At 37.6% G+C, this 24,712-nt stretch overlaps 1 protein-coding gene across 3 annotated transcripts in view; it reads left to right on the top strand.

Moving 5' to 3' along the window:
- The first annotated feature begins 17,529 nt into the window (after positions 1 to 17,529).
- LOC114047971 (cadherin-6) overlaps positions 17,530 to 24,712 on the top strand; it is a 162,322-nt gene continuing 155,139 nt past the window's right edge. For 2 of the 3 annotated variants that reach the window (XM_027868918.1, XM_027868915.1), the window contains exon 1: positions 17,785 to 17,905. The gene's annotated coding sequence lies outside the window, so the exon portion shown is untranslated. Of the gene's footprint in view, positions 17,560 to 17,784; positions 17,906 to 24,712 lie in introns of those variants that run through there. The other variant, XM_027868916.1, reaches the window with a different exon arrangement.

Here is a 24,712-nt window from a genome sequence, read left to right as displayed (position 1 = left end):
AAGCCAAGATTTGAACCTTTATCCCCTTTTATTCCAAATCAGTGAACTATACATCATATTCTTGGGGGAGGTGGCTTTTCTGCACTCAAGCCCCATACTCTACTATCTTCCCTTCTATCAATGGATCACCTCAACATATGACAATGTCATCCCTATTTTCAAAAGGATGAAGGTACGTGCCACCAACTGTATACCACTGACCTTGCAAAAATACTTAGCAACATTCTAGAAAGAAAAACAATGATCAGTAAAAGTCAACATGGTCAATGATTGTCCTATCCTTACTGAAAAATAATCACCTTTGTTAGTGAAGAACATTTCTTGATTGAATCAATCATTATACTAGGTATGAACATGGCCTATAGACCTCTTTTGATAACTCTCCTGGACTGCTCAACCTACTCACCAGCAGCCTAGCCCCATTTGTATTTTCTTTCTACCTGCCCTACCCCTTTCCATCTCTCCTTTATGTTTTCTCTTCCCTATTAGAATGTAAGTCACTTTAGACAATGGATCATCTCTGTTCTTTTGTATTCATAGCTTAGCACAATGCCTGGCATATAGTGAACACTTAATAAATGTTTTATAGATCTATCTAAAGTGGACCAAAAACCCCTAGACGTGGTAGAATGACTAGTCAAGCCACCAAGGATGCAAATACCAGGTGAGTGCATCTATGTGGGTACCACGAAGGTCTCCTTTTGGATTCTTCTTTGGTTTATATGAGAATTTACTACTTTTCCAATATGTCTTCTTTTGTGCATAGCTGTTTGCACATTGTTTTCCCCATTAGACTGTGAACTCCTTGAGAGCAAGAATTGCTTTTTCCTTTCTTTGTATCTCCAGCACTTGGTATAGTGTCTGGCTCATAAGTCAACGCTTAATAAATGCTAGTTGATTGATTGATGATTATCTATTGCCTACCTTTACTGTATGAAATAGTACATGAGAGGACAACAATTACGCCAGAGAGCACCCCATATCACTTACTTTGACCACTTAAAGTATCTTTTAGAGATTCCCAACCCCTCTGGTCTCAGCCAGGTAGTCTCTCAACTTGGGAGGCAGAAGGGAGAAGAGAGGGATTCCACCACCTCTGAATTGTTATATATTCGTTACACTCACAAAAAAAAGGTAAAACTCTGACAATAGAAAATACTTAAGTTTAAAAATACATCAAGGGATAAATGTGGCTAGACAATAGTCCCTGTGATAAAGGTTGGATATTTCTGTGGATTGCAAGGCTGAGAGGAGTAATATGCTTATCACATTCCTAGGTTTCATTAAGAGAAACACTGCATGAGGGGTGATATTTCATCTGCACTCTGTTCTGAGAAGAGTAATGACAAACTGGAGAATGTCCATAAGAGATTATCCAAGATGGTGAATGGACTCAAGTCATAACATTTCTTGAAATAGCTGAGAAGGATATTTACCTTAGAGAAGAAAAGCCTTTGCATGAGTAGGATAGCTCTTTCCAACATAACAAGAACCCGAGGCTTTATAGTTGTAGCAGGCTTCCTAGATAGCTTTGATCTAGGCATTTAGTGCTTCCTTGAGGCTTCTCTGAGACTGAGAGCAATTTGCATGTCCCAGCCCTAGAGTTAGGAAACATACTGACTGAGCCCTGAGACCAGAAGCTGAAGTGGGATTTAACAACCCTAACTCAAGAGGTACTGTCACCTTTGACCCCTCTTTCTCCTTCAGCCCTTTATTTAAGTACTTACTATACCAGAAACTGTTCTAAGAACTGAATATACAAATAAGAGCAAAAGGACAGTCCTCTCTCTCTAATGAAGGAAGATTGCATATAAAAAGGAGTTGGAAAGGAAGGAGAGGCTGAAGGGCCAGTCAACAAATTATGTTAATTTTTCTCTTACATTTTTGCTCAAGTCTAACCCCTCACATCCACTATTAGTGCCTCCCCATCTGATTCAGGCCAAAATTGTTTGTTTGTTTGTTTGTTTTTTATCAAGACAATTGTCCTAAACTCCTGTTTTCCTTGACTTGAGCCTCTCTTTTAAATCTATCCTTTTCAAAGCTAATAGATTAATTGTCCTAGACCACAAGTCCATGCTGCTCTGCTTAAAACCTTTCGGTAGCTCCCTTTCACAAAGAAATAAATCCCAAACTCCTTAGCATGAAATTAAAAGCCTACCTTTTCTTGACTTATAACCCACTATTCTCCTGTGCTCCATCCAAACTGGATTACATTTTCTAAGCATGTGCTTTTTAATCCATACTATTACTACCACCTGGGATGTTTGAAAACTGATCTCCTTGTACAGTCATCTATCAAAGTCCTATCCATCTTGCAAGGTCTAGTTCCAGTACCACTTCCTCCATGAAGTCTCACCTTTAGTCAGAAGGGATTTTTTCCTTCTTTCTCCTTTGTCCCATTTGTGACATTTATTCCTCATATTATGTTTTATAAATTTTGTGAATATGTTATATCTCTCCTACTACATTGTAAGTTTCTTGATGAGAGGGGTCATTTTCACTTCATCTGTATCTCCCTCATAGTGCCTGGTACACTCCAGATATTTACTAAATACTTTTGAATGAATGAATGGAACAGAAAGCCTGGATGCCAAACAGATAGACAAATACACTTGTAAAAAAATTGATGTGAAAGCAATAAAGTACAGTGACTTTAAATTTTCAACATTTCTTTAACTTTTCAACTGGAAAAGTGATAGCAATCCATAGCTTACATCCTACAAATAAGATGTAGCTCAGTGAAACTGTACAAATTACTCAATCACTTACTCACCCAAGGTGAGTAAAGATTAATGCTCGGTACATTGTAGAGAATGCTAATTTCACAGCCTCATAGTTCCTAGGGAGATAGTAGATAATAACGTACGTTTGTAGGGTGGAAAATATTTTGTACTCATTTGCAAGGCTTACCAGGTTATAGTAGCTGCCATGTGCTGCATTGAAAAGGTGCTAGTTTTTTCACTCTTCCAAGAGCCATCTAGTGTATTATCCTCATTCTGTTTGAACACCTTCCAGGAGGCACCAAAATCAGATTATAGTAAGGTCTGCTTAGATGATGCTAATATGCAGCCATGTGGTAGTTGTTTTCCCAAGGTCAGGATGTATAAAGCTGGTAAGTGGTTGAAATGCCATCTGATGGAATAACAAAAGGACCAAAGAAGAAAGAGATGAAGGCAGCAAAGTAGGTGACATTTACAACCACAGGCATAGTTGTAGCAACAACTCCTGTAAACTACCAGTGACAGACAGGCATGTATGAATTTCATGATGGTGAACATAGGTCACTGATGTAATGACTATTACCCCCAAAAGCCACTTAAATTTTCCAAAACTACCTCCTCAACTTACTCATAAACAGTAAGTAGCGCTGTCCTAGAAGAGCAGAATTCTTGAGAGTAAAAACTTTATTAGCCAACTAAAGCTGATGTCAACAACCACAGACGGCCTATAAATTCAGGGTAACTACCTCCCTTGCTAACTATATGAGGTTTGCTGCCCTGAGAGGAATCGTACTTAGGCTTAACATGAAAGGCAGATGGTGAGGTACACTAATGCACTAATCCATGGTCAGTCCTAGTTGGGAGTCAAATTTTGTCACTTTCGACTGGTTACAGAGGGCTAAGGGAAATATGAAAGGCAAAGTGGGACCTTGGCTATTTCTTCCTTGGGGTCAATAGTGTAACTACCTGAGAGAGAAAAGTGGAGGCACAAAGGTTGGAACTGAAAAGAAATTTCCTTACTACCATCATATGAGTTGGTTAGTGAAAATGTAGATGAGCGAACTCATGTTCCGAGATGAAGTGATGATATCCTGCCTCAGACTTATGAACTGTGTGACCTTGGACAAGTCTAACCCCTCGAAACTTCAGTTTCCTAGTTGGTAAAAAGGAGATAATAATAGCACATATTTCAAGGGGTTGTTCAGAGAGGCAGAGGCAGCTGGGAATGTAATGGTTAGAGCTGTGGGCCTGAAGACCCAAGTTCAAATCTGTCCTCAGACACTCACTAGATATATATAACCCTGGCCTTAGCTTCTGCCTGCCTTGGTTTCCTCAACTGTAAAATAAGGGTAATAATAGTACCTACCTCATAGTATTGTTGTGAGGATCAAATGAGGAACAAATAATATATATTTGCAAAGCACTTAGTAGTGTCTGGCACATAATAGGCCCTTTACAAATGCTTATTCTATTCCCTCCCCTACACCCCAGGATGAAATGAGATAATATGTATAAAGTGCTTTGTAGGCCTTATAGTGACAAATAAATGTCAGCTATTCTTATGATCATCATGAAACCAATAATAATATAAAAGTAGCAGAGATGAAGAGTTAGGCATTGTCCAGTTGCTTAGTGGATTAGTGGATAGTAAACTAGACATGGAAGTAAGGCTTTTAAAATTCTGAATCGAAAGAATGTGGATTGACCACATGAACATGCTAGCTTTTATGATTCTATATCTCCTATAAAGAATAAGAGCTTCATATTCTCTCTTCTGTTTCACCCTGAACTAAACATTTTTGCTATAAAATGTGAGCTACCACTAGGGACCTGGAGCTGACATATCTCACGGCTGGTCTCTCTACAACCAAGCTGGGCCACACTCTCAATATTTGGCTTACTTTCAAAACTCTCTGTGACCCTGGTTTCTCCCTCTCTCTCGTCCTTTTTTTTTTCTCTTATTATGGTCCCTTACAAAAAAGTTATAGCTGCTAATTTGAGTGTGTGGCATAGCAGCTGGGGTGGCCTAAATTTGTTAGTTGCCAAAGTTAGCCGGGAAAATCGGTCTCACTGCTAATCGTCCTTGAGTTTTCCTTGCAGGAAACTAAATAAGGAACGTGGAATTGCAAAGCCCCAAACATCAAATTAACAAACTGGCATCATTAAGTCAATGAGCTTGCCATGTAGTGAAAAAGGGCAGCCAGCTAATCTGCCAGCTGCAGTTCCCCTCGCAGATTAAAGCATGGGGTTCAGAGATTCAGAGGCTATGACTGCAGCACAGGGAAAGGGAAGAGGAGGTCCCATCAATCCTCTTATATATTTGTACTGATTTGACTAAGGAAATGGAAAATGCATGCCTTAAAAAAAAAAAGTTTACTTCATTAGCAAAGTACTGTGAGGAGCATTGCACCATCACCACACCACACACAGCCATGCACACACATACACACCTGAATTATTCAAATAACTACATCAGTTCTCTACTCTTTCTGAGAATCGGATGAAGTCTACCTCAATAGGTAAAATAGTTAAGCAGACCAAGTGTATTTTTGTTGTTCTTCTTTCCACTTTCTCTAGCCCTCTAGTACCCAGTCTCTCTTTCACAGGGGACTTGCCTTATGGTTACATTCCCACAAAGCTTTGCTCTCAGCCAGCAACCTAATGAATCTGTCTCACACTAAGGCCTTAGCTGATAACCAGGGTAAGGTTATCATTCCATGGGATATTTGTATTTTGAGAATGGATCATTTTAAGACCAAAAAGCATCCAAAATCCAGAGGAGTAAATCTCTAAATAATCAATAAACATTTATTAAGTATTTAATAAGTAGTAAGCACTGTTAAGTAATTGGGAAAGAGGGAGAGGAAAGGAGAGGAGAGGAGAGCAAAGAACACCCCTGACCTCTAAAAGCTTATATTCTAATAGCCATATATGCATAAATACAAGATAAATACAGAAATTAAATAGCCTTAGAAGATAAGGTACTAGTATCTAACAGTAGAAGTTTAGACTGGTAGATGAGATATATTTGAGCCTTTCCAGAAGCCCTCAGATTTTAGCCCTTTAAGAGACCACCTACTCCTTTGGCCAGGATTTGGGAACCTGCCTCCTCAGAGCCACATGTGGCCTTCTAGGTCCTCAAGTGAGGCCCTTTGAATCCAAACTTCACAGAACAAATCCCCTTAATTTTTAAAAGGATTTGTTCACACCCAAGGACCTAGAAGGTCACATGTGGTCTTGAACTGCAGGTTCCCCACACCTGCCTTCGGCCAAGCTAAATTTAATATCCAACACTGATAGCACTGATGTGGAATGTACTGTTTTCCATAAGCTACATCTTCCACACAACTGAAGCTTATCACTTAAAAGTGCCTAAACTCCATTTATCTTAACCATTGTTTAAGGAAATCTTTCTAAAAATGTATGCTATCTTTCCCTGCATTCTTATACAGATTGCACCAGACAATAATTAAACCTTTGTTGAATCCTCAGGGTCACCACTGTGAGCATTCCCTGGTGCCGAGGGAAAGGTGTCATGGAAATGATCATGAAACTCTGATTCCTGAATGGGAGACCAGCCTTACATTCCAGTTTTGGTCTGCCTTTCGACTAATTGTATTACTTACCTAACCTGAACCTCAGTACCCTGATCTGCAAAAGGGGGGGATGGTACTAGACATTCCTTAGAACACTATGTCTTTTTCTTCTGCTAAATAGTAATCCATTAAAAGCATTGGGCCTACTTGTTAGTTTATTTTTTTTGGCTCCTCAGAAGTCAAACTACTAGCTTTCTGTCAGCTGCCTCTAACTTTCCCTCTGCCCCTGCACTCTATCCCCAGCTTTTTGTGACTTCTAATCACTTGTGGGCCCAGGAAACCAGATAACAAAGCTCGTTTGTGAAATGTGTGTCAATAATGTTGTATACTTTCTTCTAGATTGGGACCAGGGTTCTGGAGGATAGAGGTTGCAAGAAAACTTATCACTACACAAATAAGGTACGATTCCGTGTAATTTTCAATCTTCGTTTTATTCTCTACCAAAAAAAAAATTAGCCATTCTTTTTCATTCACTCTCCACTGCCCTCCTCCATCTCTGTCCTTTGCTTTTTCTCTGACTCATACATAAAATTAAAAAAGCATATTAATGTATAAATTGATTTTTTCAATTTCCCTTTTACTCTATTTTTGCATGTGGTACCTTGGGGAACTCAGAACAATTAGGATTTTTTTCCATCAAGTGAAAAATCATTTCCAAACACCTGGCCTGAACAGAGAGCCACACACTGTGCCTACTTTCAGCTTTAAGCACATTGGAAAACTGAATATGAAATAGTCGATCAGTATCGCCAGGTTTTTCCATTGAAAACAATTAAACTGTGGTATTACTAGCCTTGTTCTAGAAGTAGAGGCCAGCTGAATTCTCCTGTACCCCACTATTTGATGTTCCTAAGTGATTTATGTGTGTTTGTACAAGAGTGGTCATGAAAATCATATGTAGAGAGTCCAGACTTCTAGTACATAAGGCAAAATTATATCCGACTGGCAGCCCCTTGGCTGCCTCCCACAGATGACATGGCTGCAATGCCATCAGTGCTAGCTTGATTGTAAACCACCATTACTCCCAGCTCTCATAGGCCAGAATACCACGGGCAAGGAAAAGCAGAGAACAGAGGCAATCACTTGGAGAACTCAAATAGAAATAACTTTGATTTTGGCTGAATTATTGGGCTAATTCAGGCAGAAGTAGATTTCCTACCTGGATTATCTAGGCAATTGCTTCAATTCTCCACTTCAATTTGACTATGGAGACCTGGCCAAAGAACATCCACTCTTGTAAATTATAAACAATTGCACCCCTAAACAAATCACTCAGTGAGTATTTTATTCTAGTTATAGATCCATCTAAAATAACAAACAAGAGCAATCTATTCCACAGGCTATATATAGGGAGAGGGAAGATTTAATGAAGGCTTTTTAAAAGTATTAATTCATTAAAAATAAATATAGTTTTCATTAGTAATCAAATCATACAAAAGGGATCATGATGGCACGTATTTCAGTTGAAACCTATTCATTATTTTTTCTCAATTTATAAAGCAAAATAATATTAATATTGTGGTTAGTAGCCATCTGCTTCACGAGAATTCTGTGCAATCATTAGTCTAAACTGATGGCATTGTGGCAAGCTGCCACCTCCCAAGAGACCAGTCTCCAAAACCCATCAGCATCTTTGAATCAGCCTCAAATCAGAGTGGGCAAATCACGTGCAGGAATATCTGCACTGTGCAGAGACCTCACTCACTAAATCCAGTTTTTGGACACTCAAACCCAAAATATTATCCCACAATGAACTGTAGTATGAGCCATAGATGGTAGGAGAAATCAAATGGAAGCACTAGACAGCAAGGAATAAACAGGAGGAATTTGGGTCAGATTCCAGGTCCAACAGAGTTACCAGCAACCTGTGTTTTACTCAACAACAGTAGTTTTCACAACAAAGTCAAAGCTTATCATGCTGTGAGAAATTCGGCTTATCGCTAAATCTCACTGAAGTTCCTATAACTTTTCAGGGAAAACTGCTGCAGAGACAGCAACATGCAGAGGGATTCAAAAGAAGTGTGAACTAAGTAATATTCTTCACATGCTTTCCACTGTAAAATTTCCACTAGAAAAATCAGAATTAAAATTTTTAACCTGACATCGTTACCTACTCTTTTTTTCCATATTCATTCTCTTCTTTCTCTCTCTGTCTCTCTCACTCTCTCTCTCGCACACACACATACTCATGCACACCCATTACAATAGCACAATCTAATTATTTTCAATATACTGTATGAGAGGTCCTATATTTTCACACTAGGTTAACCTTTAAGAAGTTCTGCATTATTTCAATCATGGACCATATGAAATCTTGCAGAGGAATGTACACACCAAAAAAATATTATCAGGAAATGCTTTAACTAGCTCTCTGTAGGGTCTTATTGACCTTTAAGGTAAGAAATAATTTATCTTATGGACAACCTTAAAGCCTCGAAGGTCAAGAGGTGAGAGGATCAGAAAAATGAGGTGATGGAGGGAAAGGAGCTTAATGCCCTAGGGTGCCCTTGTGAAGTCAGTCACCATTCCCACCCTAACCCTAGTTCAGACCTTGATCTAGGGATTAAAATCAGCTAGGTACATATATACAAAGCTAAGTAGAGAATCAAAGTAATTATCTGGATAATTCAATCCTCCCTGACACTTTTACTTCATTCATCTCTTTTCAAGTGAAAACTTTTTCAGAGAGTAATGATAGATGGACAGGCAGACAGACAGACAGATAGATAGGTAGATAGATAGATAGATAGATAGATAGATAGAAGAACAATAGAACCAAAAACTTTATACTTGAAGAACTGATATAAAAATGATTTTAAATGTGAGGAATTCATGATTTTCAAATGAAACTAAAATGATAATATCATAAATTTTGAGCTGAAAGGGTCCTCAGAAATCATCTAACATCCTCTGTTTACAGATAAGGAATCAAATAAAAGTGAAACTAGTTATCCAAGGTCATAGAAGTAGAAAGTAGCGGAGCTGGGATTAGGGCTCAGGACCTCTACTTTCTAATCTAGTCCTTTTTTTGACTGCACCTCTAATGCTGCTTACTCTCTGACCATCTTAATCCCGTGTCATGACCCATGTACCCTTTTTCATTTACTCCTCATATACAAACCCACTGCTTACCTCTAGTTTTCAGAAGAGTAATCAAGTCAACATGAACATTTCTGGAAAGAAATATGTGAATCAAATGCCCTATTGCTCTACTCACCAACCATGTGACTTCCTAGTCTAAATCACACCTCTCTGTACACCATTCCCTTATTTCTCTTGTCTTCCCTTATTAGAATGTAAATTTTTGTTTTGTTTTGTTTTTTTTCTAGGACTGGGCCTATTTTTGCCTTTCTCTTTTTCCTTAACATCTAGCACATTCCCTAGTACATAGTAAGCACTTTAAAATGCTTTTCATTCATTCTTTCGTTCATTCAAAGTACTGAACTATATTTGTACAATAATGTAACTCCCTGCCTCAGATACTTAATAGCTGCATGATGTTAGATAAGTCAAACTTTTTTCCATCTCAATTTCCTCATTTTTAAAATGGGGGTGATGATAACAATGATAATAATAACTAGTAATATCTAACTTACACGATTGTTGTGAGGATCAAATACGATAATATATATAAAGAATTTTGTGAACCTTAAATTACTATATAAACACAGCTATAGTGAACAAAGTAGGTGCTTAATAAATGTTTGATGAATTAGATTGATTTGAATGTTTCATTTGCCAATGCCAAGCATTTAATTCATCATTGTTGAAATGAATTAAAGGGAAATAAGTCATGAAAATCTAGCCTAAAATATATAATATATTAAACCCCCCAACTCATAAATGAAACATCACTGCCTTCAATTTCTTTGTTCAAAAATTTTTAAAAATCATGGAATTTTAGTGTAGGAAGGAACCTTCAAAATTATCTATTACTAACCCTTTGTTTTTATGGATGAGGATACTGAAGTCCACAAACATTAAATAGCTGACTGAAGATTTCACAATTAATTGTTTGTTAAAGGATTCAAATATAACTCACAAACTGGGTGACCTTACTACAATCATTTAACTTTTCTGATCTTAAGTTACCTTATCTGCAACAATATCAAAAAATAAAATCTTACCTACCTCACAAGATGGTCATAAGGATCAAATAAGACACTATGTAAAATTTGTATGAAAATGCAATATAAGTGAGAAATCCTCTGGTAGTCATACCTTACTATTTAACAGAAACCTGTTTCAAAATTTCTGAGCAGATAAAATGAGGTCCTTTCAATTTGATCACTGGATTTTTTTTCATTCATTTGTTTTGCATTTATCTTTCAAAAAAGTTGGCCAATTTTGACCAAATCGGATCAAAGAGTACTAAAATATATCTAGAATTTGATTTGTTGTTATGTTTGAAACTAATGTCCTATTAAAGGTTTCAATGAGGCATCCTGCCTATAACTTTCAATGGATTTCAGTGACATTTGAATAATGGATTAAGGCTACATAGTTATGTGATTGCAGAAAGTGATTTCTAGAATTCACAAAAAGACAAGTAATCCTTCATAGTTTAGTAATAAATAATTTTAAAAATTAAAATATTCTGAGCTATAGATTTTTATGAAGTCTAAATTCTTTATCATTCTTCCTTCCAACACCCCACACATCCCTGAAACCTAATAATGTTTTCACTATAGTTTCAACTAAAATAAGATTTTCCTTTTGTCCTCCTAGTGGCCATACATAGTATTAACTTTTCAGTTTTAAAACTGAACGGTAACACGAATGCCTTATACTGTATTTGTATAACTACTTTACATGTTTCAGACTACCTTCAATTTACATTACAAAGTATCTTTACCAAATATGGAGCACACTATGTTTTTGTTAATGTATTTAGATTCCAAAATGTATAGTCAAGGTGAACCAAAATATCTTGGCCCTTATAGTTTACCTGTAATGATTAATCAAATATAATGATCAGGAAAGGTTACCTAGATTGATCCTGAAAAGAGATTGCCATTCTACTATAAAAATGGTAATTGGTTATCCACAAAGGGTAGGGAAAACTTGGATACATATCTGTGGTTAATGTGATTTATCTTGTTGTTGTTCAGTCATTTTAGTCATGTCCAACTCTTCATGACCCCATTTGGCATTTTCTTGGCAAAGGTACTGGAGTGGTTTGCCATTTCCTTCTCCACCTCACTTTACAGATGAGTCAAACAGGGTTAAGTGACTTGCCTAGGGTCACACAGCTAGCAAGTATCTGAGGCTGGATTTGAACTCAGGTCTTCCTGACTCTTGACCTAGCACTCTCTCCATTGAACCACCTAGCTGCTCCTCTCATTTATTTTAGTAGAATTATTTGTAGTTTCTACCCAAAGAGTATTCCACTGATGTTGCCTCTCTCTTTCATTTCACTATAGGTTAAGAAATATCAGTTATGTTATGGTGTATTTGGGATCCCATCACATTTTTTTTGTATAGGAATATACAATGATAAGTAATAATTCAAGATATAATGAGGAAATAGTAAGTTTTTATGACAATAAAGTTAGTTTGAATTTGAGATGGAGGATTAGGCTTGATTGAGTTGCATCTATTCTAAGAATCTAGATTTCATATTTCTAGAAATAGATTCATGGTTTAAAAAATGCCTAAGGAACATGACTGCATAGTGTGGTGAATAGAGCACTGTACTTGTAATCAAGAAGAGTTGAGTTCTAATTCTGCCTCAGACACTTAATATCTGTGTTACCCTGGGCAAGTGATTTAATCCTTCTGTACATCAGTATCCTCATCTTCAAAATGGAAGAAGTTGGACTTGATGACCTATAAGGTCCCTTCCAGCTTTAAATATATGAAATCATACCTCATTTAAAAGGAACAGAATAAATACAAAGGGCAGTAGAGAAGCAGTGTATATTAAGAACATCTTCCCAGTAAGGACATCCACAAACTGGAGAGGAAAAGAATGCTAGAAGGCATTAGAATAATTATGCATGAAGAAACAAAGAGAAATGAAATTCTGTGGGAGTATAAACAGGAAGATTTAGGAAACATATCACAGACCTATCATGACATAGAAGTTGTGAGAAACTTTGGTTATCGGATTGTTTACTGGACTTCTATATCTGCTAAAAGGAAAAAAAAAACTTGGAAATTCTTGATTTGTCTTAACAGTAATTTCATTCATCAAAAGATGGAGGGAATGACCAGGGAGACTGTTATTCCAGACCTGATTCTTACCAGGAATGAAGAATTAGCTTCTGAAGTAGAAATGATGGGAAACTTGGAAGAAAGTTATTGCTGCCTCTTAAAACCTGGAATAGAAGAAAGAAGGGCCAAGTACAGGCTGATATGAACCTGAGATTTGAGAAGAGCAGATTTTAAACCATTCATGAAAAGAACAGGTATCATTCTGTTCTGTGTTCTAAAATCTTACAGGTGAAAGACACACAAGATTAATGGAAAGATCTCAAAAATAAACTTTTAATAACACAAATAATCTCTATGGTAATGAGAAGAAGCCGTTTCAAAAAACCACTGTGGATTTAGAGGGACTCATTGACCAACTTAGCATTTTTAAAAGAACAGACAGAGAAAAAGAAAGATCTGGTAAAGAAGACTTAATACAAAAGAAATGCACACTCTTTTAAGAAAATGGTCAGGAGCCCTACATCTCAGAATATATTGAGAGGCTGGTGGTGAATTCTAAGAATAAATGAAAGGACTTTTTAAAGTTATGTTGAGGGAGCAGAAGGTAGAACAAAGAACTGGCTTTTGCTAGAGGAGAATTACTGTTGTTGCTGTTATTTTATGTTGTTATGTTATTATGTTGTTGTTTCACAAAGGACCAATGACAACACAGGATGATGTCTTAGCTTGTGGGTGAATTGGATCTTAGTGAGGCAGAGTTGTGCAAAGTCATAAGACTCACTCTTTCTTTCACAGACATTGAAGTACAGTGGCAAAACAAAAGTCAAGATGACTGGTGGTGGCCTCGGATGCAGTGGATGACCTTGGCATCTTCAAAGTCCAAGCAAACTCTAAGTACTCCATAGTACCTACTTCAGCCACCTTTGTGGCCATTGGAACAAACCATTCCTATTGGCCCATTCTGCCAGAGGAAGTCTTCACATACTTGGGGGAAAAATCCCCCTAACTCACCAATGGGAATAAAGTCCATCAGTTATTCGAAACCTGGTTTAGCTCATCTCCTGAGGTGGTTTTACCAAGGTGTGGCCACTGTACTTGCTACAGTTTCTTGGAGCCACAGGTTAGAGTCTGGTGACAGGTGGACACCAAAAGTGAATGAGCAGTCCTACAAAGGGCTTGGCAAGTCCTCACACCAGAGGTGCTAGTCCTCCTTGACCATCCCATACAGCCATAGGAGAAAATAAGATAATGTTAATGGATGATGAAGAGAAGTTGAATTACTCAACTCATTTTGGTTTGATTCTTTCTACCAAGGGCAGCTAAATAACACAGTGGATAGAGCCCCTGGCTTGGAATCAGGAGGTCCTGAGTTCAGATCAGGCCTCAGACACTTACTTAGCTGTGTGACCCTGGGCAAGTCACTTAACCCTGTTTGCCTCAGTTCCTCATCTGTAAAAATGAGCTGGAGAAAGAAATGGCAAACTACTCCAGTATTTTTGCCAAGAAAATTCCAGATGAGGTCATGAAGAGTTGGATGTGACTGAAACAACTCAACAACAACAATAACCAAGGAAAATGGTATTTGGATTAGAAAACATAGGCAGAAAGTGGCCAACTGGGAATTGCAATATGAGTGAGGAAATCATAAGAGAGAACACAGCTGTTCGCATTGGGTTTAAGTCATCATATTCAGATAAACTAGTTCCCAGAATCTCTTGTGTCATCCTTCCGGATCATATGGAGAGACTCCAGCTAGATAACAGTATGTTTTGGTAGATTTAGAAGCAGTTGAAGACTAGACAAAGAGAAGTCATTAATGAATTTATGTAAACTTAGATGGAGATTCAATGGAATATAGTGCATTGTCTCAGGGAATCCATGGGCCTATGATAATCAATACTTTTGGAAATTATTTGGATAAAAGCATAGATAATGCACTCATCAGGTTTTCCAGTGACACAACACTGACACAAATATGTTGAATTATGGAATCAGGATACAAAAAGACCTCAGCAGGATGGATCAATGTGTGGAATTAAGAAGCTAAAATTTGATCAAAATTTGATCTAAATTCAGTTGCCCAAGCACAACATAGGAAAGATGTAGTGAAAAAGATCAGGGAGTTTTAGTGGACCACAACATTGATAGAAATTGTATGATTAGGGAAGCCAAAAAAGCTAAATTAATCTTAAGTTTCATTGAGAGACATATTGTATAAAACAAGGGAAACGATCATTCTGCTGCCCTCTGCCCTTGCCAGACTACATCTAGAGTATTGTATTGTCTCAAATGTTGTATTGTCTAAATAATCATATTAAGTTCTAGGTGCCACATTTTAGGAAGGTCATGGACAAGCCAGAATGCATTCCAAGAAAAGCAACCAGGAAACTGTAGTGCATCCCATATAAGAAATGGTTCAAGGAACTGGAGGAGAGAAATTTTAGAAGAGACATGATATCTTTAAATGTTTGAAAGATTATTATATGGAAGCGAGATTTAACTTATCTTGCTTGGTCCAAAAAGATAAAACGATGGAATTAGCAGACATGCAGATTTTAGTCAAAGGAAATAAACTTTCTGACAAATATAATTACACAATAATGGAATGGACTGCTGTGAACGGTCATAGATATCCCTGTCAATGGAAGTCTTCAAGCAGTACTCTGAAGGGTCACTTGTCCCATATTCTATACAGTAGATTCTTGTTCATATATGGGTTGCACTAGATGACCTCTGAGGACCCTTCCAATTTCGAGATTCTTTGAGTCTGTTAGTCTGGAGTTTGTAACAATCTTTTATCATGCCAAGAAAAAAAATAGAATATGAGAAGAACTGTTCTAGATGTGCCAGAATTATGAAACTTCCTCATTTTCAACAGGTTTTTTGGGGGTGGAAAGTAGAATGTGGGGGAGTCATAGTTGCACTTGACCACACTAACTTAAAATTTTTTTCTTTATAATCTCTTATAAGAACAGTGGATTTTTTGTGAAATGGCTAACTGACATTTGAAGTGCAGTCTGTGGGCCACCATAGAATGATTTTCTGCCTGTAATGCTGACTGGTTAAAATGGTCACTGAGCCCATGACCTGGGCTTAAAAAAAATGAAAATCAGTCTGTAATCACACAGCTCTGCTTAGGCACATATCTCACTCCTCTAGGAAGTACTTAAAACCTAACTTTTTTTTTTCATTTTCTGCATATGCATTCACACTTGGTGTAAGACTGGCAGATTACTTAAGGAATTAACTATTGAGTGGGAAACACATAAACAGGTTTTTTTTTCTTGCCCCATGGGAAGATTTTAGGTAGGTGTAACAAGGAGAAAATGTGTTACTGTTTGTTAAGGTAGTTGTAAATTTAAACATTCCATCCTGGAATAAAAACCGAAGGTATTGTGATGGCAAACATGTTGGCCATCTACACTAAGGCCAATTCCATATATATATATATCATATATATATATGGAATATTGCTGACCTACTGTAAATCTCTCAGCTTGGGCTTAATTCACTCTTACTGGCACTCCAAATGGCCATCTTCCTGGAGAAGTAAAATAGTCTCCTAGGTGACCTCAGAGCTACAAACCCCATTTAAGCACTCGGGGAAAACTGATGCGGCTTTGCCTTTGGAAGTCTTAATAGTAAGGAACACTTAGGAAAGAAACCTTCTTTAGAGCGTATTATAAGACTACAGACAGTTTCATGTGCCCTTGGATGAGTAGTCTCTGTGAGAATTTGATTTTTAATTCCTTCGCTGCCAAGTTTCCTTTCAGATTGACCCCATCCTGGGGGTAAAGTCCTAAACCACCTGTCTGGTACTCCTGTGTAGAGCGACTTTGAATTTAGAAGTCCTTTAAATATTATCATTTTAAAAAAGCGGTGATGTTAGAGACCATATATCAAACGATTGTGCCTTTATTCTAACAATTCTTAATTTTAGATAGCTATGAAGTTGTGTGGACCTAAGTACTTACTTAAGGGATCACTTGTATGGCAACTTTCATCTACGGATTACAAAATCTTTCAGAGGCTTTAAATATAGTAATATCTCTGTGCTGTCAGTATTCCCCCTCCCACGCCGCTACATTAAGGCGTTTTACAAAGAAGGACATTTATCAATAGAGAGGATTAGATTACTTCCACTGTTGAGCAAGGAATAGTTGTCAGAGCCAGTAGACAGACCTCAAGAGTTTGGGCTTCCAGACTCTTTTTCTAAGCCCTAGAAAGCAGGTCTTCCTGGCATTGCCTCTTGACGCTACAAAACAGAAGCAATAACAAAGAAAAAGGAAAAAAAAAGAATTTTAAAATATTCATTTAATCGGGAGGGAGGGGGCAAGAGGATAGAATGTATGGATGTATATTTTGTGTGTGTGAAGGTCGCCTTTTATTTACATATTAAAGAATGATAAATGGGGGAATTATCCCAAGGGAAATGCATTATATGTGCCGGTACTTCGTATTCCGTAACATTATGAACCTGACTCGATAGCAGAAAACATGGTTCTATTTTACCGCGAATTGTAATTGTTTAGTGAAGGGGGAGAGAGGTGGAGGGGAGGGGAACACTCAATCATTTCTGATAATAGTATAAAGGCGACAATTCAATAATAAAAGGGGAGAAACATACGGAATCCCACAAGTTCCGAGTATGTTGTAACCTTAAAAAAAAAATCCTTGCTCATACTACGGCTGACGGAGGATTACTGTGAGCTGATTGCTCTCGACTTCAAACACTGGGAGTCATTCTATCATGAGGAGGGGGTGGGTGAGGGTTGGAGGGGAGTGAGAGGGGCTCTTTAACAAAGTCCTCCTCTCTCTGCACCCTCCCACTCCATTCACTTGCAAATCAGTGTGTGCCCAGAAGAGCCTGCTTTCCCTAAGCCCCATCACCTTCCCATACTGAGTGCTGCGGTTTGAGCAGGAAACAGTGGGAACTGTGTAGGGTAACAGAGCAGCAACAACCCCGGGAGCAGAAGCGGCTGCGGTGGTAGTAGCGGCATCGGCAACCGCAGCGGCAGCAGCAGCAGCAGCGAAGGCAGTGGGGGAAGCAGCAGCTGGAGCAGAGGCTGCAGAAGCAGCAGAAACCGGTAGCAGAATCTTTCCGTGTTTGTTTGTAACTAGGGGAAAGGGTTAAGGTGATCTCTAGTGTTGTTGGGGTGTTTGGTTTGCTTTTGTAGCTGTGGTTTCTGTCCGTGTCTTTATCATTGAATGGAAACCAATCCGCTAGAAGGTCCCGTCAGCTTCCGCTGCATGCATGCCAGAGTTAAAAGAGATGCTCCAAGTGTCAGACCCTTAGTTCTGTGCCGGTAGCTTCCCGGGAGGTGGAGACACTAGGCAGCCCGCGGGAGCGGAGGGCTCACTCCCAGGCGGAGCGGAACTGCGGCCGAGTACTGACCAGTGTGTTCCAGGAGGCTAAGGGCTGGGTGTGTGCGGGTAAGGACTTCCTCCAGGCTATGGATTGGTGTAGGGCAAATGAAGCGCTCGCTGCCTTTAGCAGGAGCTCACTCGCTTCTGCTCTTTCTCGGATAGCTGCGGCTGACATTGGGTCTTTTTGCAAAGTTGGCAGCTCTGTTGTGCGGGCAGCCGGCGTCCTTGGGAGCAGAGGCACCGAGCGTGGGCACCTCTCTGTACCATCCAGGGCGGGGGGAAGGCGTGGGCAGGTACAAATTGGCTCCTGGTCATTTTGCGCATACGAATGCTTGCGGAGCAGAAAAACTTTAGCTCCAAACAGTCAATAGTTAGCTAGGGACAAGGAGAAAAGGAAGTCGGTTGCATCCACCTTTTGGGCAGTCTTCTGGGTGGACTTAGTGCATGAGGGCTGAGTTTGAAAGGAAAGTCTGCATATGGAACCCACAGTAGAGGGGAAAGTCAGCGGTTCCGTGGGTGTGTAGCCCTAGGGCTGTTACTGAAGATGACAGACCAGACACCAAGTCTTCTCTGTGTTAATGTGTTCTCGGGACAGGGACTGAAGCAAGTGTGTGTAGCTTTTATAGGTAATCTGACAGGAGAAAATTGGAATATTTGCACCTAGTCACATACATATTAATTTCCAGGAATAAATGATAGTAAGCTGGTAAGTGGGTTTGTTTTGTTTTTGTTTTTGTTCTTAGTTTTACATAGCTGCAATTACAGAAATGGTTCTAATTTTGGATTTAGACATTCTTGTGTAAGGAGTTTTGAGACTGGCGATCAGAGAGATGCTATAGAGGTCAGTGGGGGGGGGGGAGAAATGTTGTCACTGCTGCAATAAAATCCATATTTTATGGGGAGTTAAATGCAGTTCTTTGTAAGTGCAAGTGTATGTTCAACTGAGAAACTCTAGATGACATTCAAGGATCAAGAAGTTTAATGACCTGAATTATACCCAAAATACCCATACATCTGCCGATGATATTTAAAAAATGAACCTTTGTCCGAGAATTTGATCATAATATTCATCTACAGAGTTTTATTACAACTCTCAAATTCTCTGACCAGACTACTTAAGTAGCTATTTATGGCTTCAGTTTTCATTTGGGAGGAGAATAGAGGAAAGGGGGAGAGGGTGAAAAAGAAAAAAAAAACATATATTTTAATAAAAAAATAGGGCAGAAACAGTCTTATACTTATGCGTCTATATTATGTACAGACATACATATTATGTATATAATCTTTTCAGTACTAAAAGGGTTGCAAGATTCACTCCACGCTTTAGGAAAAGGAAACAAGAAAAATGTAATTTTAACATAGCATTTCCCTTGCATAAATAACATCAAAAATAATCTTCAAACCACAATAAAGTAGTATCTGGTCTTTTTTTTCCTTTCCTTTTTGTGTCTGGCTTCACCTAAAAAGGTTAGCATGGGAATCTCTACATATATGCTTGTGTGTGTGTGTGTGTGTGTGTAGTGTATTCTTCTTGAATGCCTTGATCCAAGGTGTGAGTATTTTTATCCCGGTGCTTGCTGGCTTTGCTGTTTTAAAGAAAACTAAGTCAACAAGTTGTGGGAGGGAGGATGTAGGAACATAATCAATCATATGTCTTCATTGTGTCATAAAGAGGGTGAAGTTTATGCTACAGGCCAGATTTTCAATGGAGAGCTCCTTTTTCCCAGGAGTCTTAAAAAGAATCCACAGCAGTATACTAGAAAAAATCATTTAGTTTTCTATCCCTTTCTTTTACACTGGTAGATTTTGGCTACTTGGAGGAGTATAGGAGGTGGGGGAGAGAAACAAAAGGTACATAGTACATGTTTCTACCTATTTTTATTTATTTTTTGAGGCAAAAGAAGAAACTTTTTCAGAAAACCTTAAGAGGCAGCAACATATTTTTCAAGGAAAATGGCAATGATTCAGTTCTACTGTAATTCTTTGCAATTATCTTTTGTAGCCATTATAAGGAATTGGCATGTGAGAATCCCAGTAGGGACTTTGCAATCCCTCTGGATATTTAGTTTTTGCATTAATTCATTGCAATTACATTTCTCAGTACTAACACTGAAAAGATAAAATAGAAAAACTAAAATCATCATTTTCCAAGTTGCTTACTATCAAAAATGTACACCTTCCTTCTTCCACCCACCACTTCCATCAGCTTTGAAAGCAAAAACTTAGTCTTAGGGGCAATATTCCTTTTAAGGAGAAAATGTCTTTTGAAAATGTTGTTTCACATATATTTGAAATAGCTAAGATTGAAAGCATAGTTACAGACCCAAACAGTGCCAGATAGTATGCCTTCTTTGCTGGAAATGTTTCAACTAGTATGTTGCACTTGACAAAAAGTTCTGATTTTCAAATAGAGCAATAGTATCATTGACTTGGATGGAAAACGAAAGTGTTTTCATGAAGGGCACCTTCTTTTCCTTAGGAAAAGAAATGTGTGGACACCCCTCCTGGGCCCTAGTTACTCTGCAGTCATTTGTTTCCTCTTTATTCAGATAGATCTGGTGGTTTTCTTTTAACTATTAAAACTTTTTTGGTTGGAAGGGACCTCTAGTGGGTCATCCTGTGCATTTCTCTCAGCATTACAGCTGCAGGATGGGTTTTGATGTCTAAAGTTTTGAAAACATAGCAGCAGCTTCTTTATTTTAAAAAAAAGGAAGGAAAAAATGCCTGTCCAGCATAGCTTGACTTGCATGTGTAGAGAGTAGCCTATCATCTTTATTACTTATGTAGATGCCTCCAATTGGAGGACCTCAAAATATTTACTTTGTTCTTCCATGTCTCTAGTTAAAGATTTAAACACAATGAGAATTTCAAATGTATTTAAATGAAATCAGTAGCTACATGTCCAAATTCATTGAAAACTATAAAATGAGATTTCCTTTCTTTTCCAGGCCTTGCCAAGAATGTACTTCCTTAAGCAACTGTTGTGTCCTCGTTAATAATTAAGACTGATTTGCACTTTAAAAAAATCCATTTCCCATGATACAATGACATTACTATTATGACTCAAGAAGGATAAAATAAAGACCATGGCTCTGAGAAAAATTGTGGGAACATAATTACCCTTTCAGAAATGTATAGAACTTCTCCACTTCTGCTGATTTAGTGGCTTCTGAAGAAATACTCATTCATATAAGTATTTGTTAGAAAGAGGCCAATAGACTTTTAGATTCTCATATCACCAATGGGGATTGTCTGTTTTAGGCCATAGTTTTGCTTTACTGTGATGCTTTCTGGGTACCCTACTCCTTTAAAAAGCATTCCCTAGCACTTGGAGTTAGATAAGTTCTGTGTGGTGAATCAGTCTCTTCTGCTGACACTATGGCAAGGCTCGACTTCCAATTTAAAAATCTGTTTTAAAGTTTGAAATGTGTTCCAAATGAGATAACATCCGGCAGAAGCTAGTTTCCTCGTGTTCCTTGCTTAGTCATGGCAGCCCATTCTTTGGGGTCTGTAAGAATTAGGGTCTGGCTTATAAAAATGGAAAAGAAATGACTCAGTCTGAATTGCATTTCTTAATAGTGTTTCAGCTTAGCCAATGTCTACTGAGCCTACCTTATTTGCTTCATAAAAGGCTAAAAAGCAGATAATCAAACTTTTTTCTTGCTTAAAAAATTGTGAATAATGCATAATAAATATAAAGAATTGGAACGTTGTGCACAAGGGAGTTACTGAAAGAAGAGTTTAAAAAAACAGAGAATTATCTGTCAATCCTACTTTTGTGACACAATTCTAATGATTTTGGAGAGAAGATATATAGAAATATTGGGAGGGATGCTTTTTTTATTTAAAGATTTTTTTGTTTGTCTGGTTTCTTTGTTTGTTTTTAGAGAAGAGAGGGTTTGAGGTGTTTTCCTAAAATTGGGTGTACAATATCTGTTGGGCTTTAATTCTTTTGAAAATCAAATACGCTACAATATTTTTAAATCTCCATATCACCACGTTTCTGTCTTTTTATCCATCCAGTTCTCTCTTACAGTAAGTTATATGAGGACCTCCAAGACCTTTTGTGTCAGGCACCATCATTATTTCTTGAGGTGAATAGTTTTTATGACCCTTTAAGCAACCAGGTAGGAAGGTGGAAAATAATGAGTGATCTTCCAATAAGGTAAAATGTACCCTTAGCTACTACCAAAAGATACGTTAAGGATAAGTTCCTGAAGCTAAAGAATAGCAGAGAAATGATTCAATAAACTAAAAACTTCAGGCAAAAAAAACCTAACTTGACTTGAACTACCCAGGAACTTACCTGAAGTACTCACAAAGACAATTTAAAGTGGTAATGCTCCTTTCTGACATGCAATTATTTAGACCATAACCTGTGTACAAAGGATACTGGATACTTTTATCCTACTATATTTTGATATCATTACAATTTCTTTAACCTCTTTACTTTCTTTTCACTGATTTTGTAGGTACTTGTTTTCTGAATTTATCAGTCTACCTTATTGAGATTTATAGGCAGAGAAGTTTAATTATAGCTAGAATATTACTATCAAATTTGACTCAAAGTATTGATAAAGCAGCATATGCCTAATGATAAGTAGAACTCTTGTATAACCTATGAATGAAATAACACAGGGCCTGCCTCAGTGGAGTCAATTGGTCCACATGTCAAAAGAAATTGAAACCACGAAAGAAATTTAACTTATTTGAGTTATCCATGAATTGGTAAGGAGTGAGTGAAATGGAAAGGGAGAAAAAAATATACAACGGCAAATTGAAAATAGAAACAGAGATTCAGAGTTGACATTTTTCCATATGTGGAATTACCACTTTCTATCATAAGAAATGCAAGTTCATATGCATGATTACCATGTAGCCTTGTCTGCCTTGTCATGCAGATTTCAAGATGGTTGTCATTGGCTTAAGGGGACCCCACTGTGTGTTTCACAGAACTAGAAGTGGAATGAAATCTCTACATTCAGGGGTCAACTCACATATTGGCTACCAAGGAAGTGATTTGAATTCTTATCAGTAAACAAATATTGCAGTTAGTTCCAACACAAAATGTAAAGCCTCATGTAGAGTTCTCTTCCTTAGCTCTTTAAAAAGCTTTTTTTCATAATTATTAACAGTTGTGACTGTTATCAACATGTATCTAAAATAATTCACTTACCATTGTTTGACACTATCTTCCTTTCCACACCAAAGTAAACTAAAAAGACCGAGGACTCATCCTCTTGGACAATAGTGATGAAGACAAATTCACCAACAGAAAATAGGGAAACCTACAAATAGTATAATGTGGTAAAAGATACCAGTAACCAGATTTTCAACTAATAATAAATACAATGTTACGTGTTAGAGCAGCTTCAATGATAGATGGTGGCCAAAGAATCCAGAGGCTAAAAAATTGAGGATGAACCTAATAATAATCAAACAGTAAAGCAAAAGGAGAGTAAGTATTATGAAGTTCAGCTTCAAGTTCTTTTGACTTGAGTCATATGGGACAACCTACATTGTTGGGGAACTCAGTGAAAGTGGTGAGTATAAGTGCTTGCCTGAGTCTAGCCATAGAAGGACCTATGGATGACCTGGGAGGATAAATAGGAACACAGAAGGTTCAACTAATAACATTTTGTCAAGGAAGTGGCAGGTTTTGAGGCCAAGTAATCTTCTTACAGGTTTTTCATTAAAAAAAAATATTTGCAAAGCTTTGTTAGCAGAGATAGTGCTGTGGACATTTTGAGCTCTTAGTTTGACCATAAAGGCAATTTTTGTGACCCAGGAATCCATCATCTGATTTCCATTGAAGTGAAGAAGGATTTATAGTGAAGGGAGAAAGAACTTAAAGAAATTAAAAATAATTTTAGTTTTCCTCTTGACAGCTATGATTTTTATCCAGCTGGGGTCATCTCAGGTTCACTGGATCCTTTAAAGGAATGCCTTCTCTCTGGATTCTCTCAGTGTACTTTTTACTTGATTGCCATTATTGGGTAAAGTTTTATATGGTTTCTATCCTGATAAGTAAAAAGACTTTTTTTTTCTTTCATGACATTTCATTGTCATTTATTTAGTATTTACTTGACATCAGAATTCAATATGTACATAAACTGTGATTCTTTCCATCATAAAGTATTATACCAAAACACATTAGTATGTCACAGTGTTGAAAACAAAGTAAAATACCCAAACTGTGCTTCCCTTATAGTTTCTTTGTGGGTGTCTTAATATATAGATAGATAGATATAGATATAGATATAAATATTCCTATGTACTTACGTGTGTGTAGTATCCTTCAAGATACATAGAAGTTCCTTGAGGGCAGAGCCTGCTCATTTTTGTCTTGTTTCCTCAGTACCTAGCATAGCACCTGACATAGAGTAGAAGAAAAGCAGACCTCCAAAACCTTAAGAATTTGCTTAGAATTAATAAATGCTTGTTGACTGATTGGTTGAAAATAAAGAAAAGTCAAAAAGCTATTTATTACCTATTGCTGATTTGGTAACTCTTGCATTTAAGCCACCTTCCTTTATGCTTCTCTTTCTTTCCAGGTCTCACCATTAAAACGACCATGTAGAAACCTCTCTATTCTCTAGACTCTGGTTATGCAGTTTTTAAGTTATCAAAGAATTATATATTTGGAAGGAAAACATAGAGGTAAATTGTTTCAGTCTCTTTGTTTTACAATTTAAAAATCAACAGTGCTGGACTTGCTCAGTTTCATGAGTTTATCCAAGCCTTTTTCTTTTCTTTTTCTTTTCTTCCTTTTTTAGTGCTGAAAATATTTCATTCTTTATTAGTACTATCTGATTATGGAAACAAGTGAAATTATAAGTCAAGCTAGGAAATATGACCGTGAATTTGTAGCAA

Source organism: Vombatus ursinus, unplaced genomic scaffold, assembly GCF_900497805.2.
Source record: "Vombatus ursinus unplaced genomic scaffold, bare-nosed wombat genome assembly UNPS02014791.1, whole genome shotgun sequence".
NCBI classification, from domain to species: Eukaryota; Metazoa; Chordata; class Mammalia; order Diprotodontia; family Vombatidae; genus Vombatus; species Vombatus ursinus.
This window is presented reverse-complemented; position numbering and strand designations above follow the sequence as displayed.